This window comes from Ammospiza caudacuta, chromosome Z (genome assembly GCF_027887145.1).
Source record: "Ammospiza caudacuta isolate bAmmCau1 chromosome Z, bAmmCau1.pri, whole genome shotgun sequence".
NCBI classification, from domain to species: domain Eukaryota; kingdom Metazoa; phylum Chordata; class Aves; order Passeriformes; family Passerellidae; genus Ammospiza; species Ammospiza caudacuta.
In genome coordinates, this window is record NC_080632.1 from 78,206,856 (window position 1) to 78,209,404 (window position 2,549).

Here is a 2,549-nt window from a genome sequence, read left to right on the forward strand (position 1 = left end):
GCCAGGCCATCAGTCCCAGGTTTCGGTGCCAGGCAAAGGCAGTCAGTCAGCTCCAGTGGTCACCCCAGAGGAGTCTGGACTGACGTTGCACATGGGAATATTGTAGATTCTTGATGGCTTGGGTGAGGTGACTACAAAGGGTATAAAAGCAGATAAAGGCTATGGAATGGAATCTCTGCACATCCAGGATGATGGGACAGGTGCCTGCCTGTCACCTGAAGCAATCTGCAGAAGGTCCACACTGAAGCTCCTTGGTGACTTACAGCACTAAACCTGGACACATAGTTTATGGTTTAAGATAACCCACATAAGGTCATTTGCCAAGATGTGTGCTCCTGCAGAAGTTACACCTCAGATAAAGGGCAGAAAATGAAGAAATTGCAGTTATGCATATTTCTGTCCTTTCTTGTCTTGCCCATAGCAACATGCAGCTGAAATGTAAAGCTCCAAGAGCACCCGATGGTAAGATGTAGCATTAGTTCATGGCAAGTGAATGTGATGTTTAGGGAAAATCACAATGGCTGGTAACAAGTGACTACATTCACATCAGTGTAGTACCAGCCTTAGGGTACATCTTTTCTGGGCAAGCCAGGGCTTTTTGATGACTCTGGAAATACCCTAAGCTGTGATTGGTATCATTCCCCTCTGGGGCACGAGCTGCTTTTCCTGCTTTGCGTTCACTGCTCACGGTGAAGCAGAGGACAAAATGAATCGTGTGGCTGTGGGATGGGTGAATCTGCCCTGTAGTGTCTGAGGAGCTGTAGTGGAGCAGTCCTTATGGTGTGGTGCTGGAGGGAGCACTCTGTGCTGGTGCCCCTCTCAAGTGGTTTTCTCCACTGCTGCCTCCTTGTTGGCAGGCAGTCACTCGACACGAGTTTCCCGGTCGCTTGCAGCTCCCTGTTGCCAGCTGTGTCTCCCTTTCTGCAGGCAGGCTGTGCTCTGCCAAGAGCAGTGGAGCAGTTTCACTACCTGCTGTGGCCGGACCACGGGGTGCCCAGAAACCCGTCGCAGCTGCTGTGCTTGGTGGAGGTGGTGAACAAGAGGGTGCTGGAAGCGCCCGCAGGCCCCGTGCTGGTGCACTGCAGGTACCGCGCTGGGGCTCTCTGGGTGCTGGGGCACGGCCAGCGGGGGCAGCGCTGACCGCGCTGCTCCGTGTCCTCAGCGCCGGCATCGGGCGCACAGGCACCTTCATCGCCCTGGACTTCCTCTTGAAGATGGGCAAGGCGGAGGGCAAGGTGGATGTGTTCCGCTGTGTGCAGCAGCTGCGGGAGCAGCGGGTCAGCATGGTGCAGACCAAGGTGAGGAATTTGCTCCCTGCACACCTCGGGCTGCAGATCCAATGCCCACCTGTGGGAGTCGACACGGGCGAGTGGTCAGAACAGCCACAAAACCATGGCTAAAATGCCAAGAGTGAATTTATTTCATTACCTCCCTAGCTGGAGGATGCCAGGAGGTAACACATAAGTGGGAACACCAGCACCATCGGGCCCAGTCCATCCTGGGGGACAGTGGGGCTGCTCTTTTCACCCATTTAACAAAGGCCTGTGCACCTGTAGTTTACGAGCTGGGCTGTGATCTCCTCTGTGTCTTTGTGATCTCTGGTCTTTGATGTGTCTCAAAACAGGGAGCTCAGCCACGTTCATGGCAATGGGCCCCAGGTCTCTGTAAACACCAACATTCCCTCTGTGTGTATTGTACTCCACAAAGCAGAGAGAGGTTAAACAGCAGTAGGCTGTTTATATACAATATATAGGATTTCTCACACTGTCATTTTCCACACCTTGGTATACTCCCAGCTGTAAGGCCACTTGAGATAATCCACCATGCTCCTTCTGAATGAAAAACCATTGTGCTGCTTTTAACCCTTTGCTGTCAACACCACCCTTCCCTGAGATGTGGCATGCAAAGCCACATTAGCCATGCTGCTCCTGATCTAGCCACAGGGACTAGGGCTACCAGGTGATGGACACTGAAGGATCTTTTCTCAGTGCTGTGTCCAAAGCTAGTTGGAATCTTAATTTCCCTGAGAGTCTCTGAGGTATCAGCAGCATTTGTAGGTATCAGTCACCCTGACACAGAAGGGCTGTCTTGTAGGCAAGGACGATGAACAAGAGTCCACCTGTGCCTCCAGCTTTCAGGATGGCTGCCCTCCTGGCAGCTCCTGGGCAGCAGTGTCCTGGCCTAGGGACTATATCCTCATGATCTGCTTAGTGAGGGGCTCCTTCAGAGAAAACCGGCTTGGGCTGGACCAAGCAGCCTCTTGTACAAGGTCTAAGTAGTGTGCAGGTTTTCTGGGCTGCCTTCCCCAGAGCAGGGGTCTGGTCCGAGAGGGAGCACTAAACGTGAGGAAGATGATCTTGTCTGGGTTGCTGGAGTTGCTGGCAGTGTCCCAAAGCAGGGATGCCTGCAATGAGAAGTGTCTGGCCTCAGGGATCTGCAGCAGGAAGGAGAAGGATGAAGCTGGCTCACTTGTAGCACAGTTTGAGCACAGCTGGTGATCTGGAGCTCCAGGGTTCCTCGTGGACTGGCTCCAGACCGTGCAGCTGAGG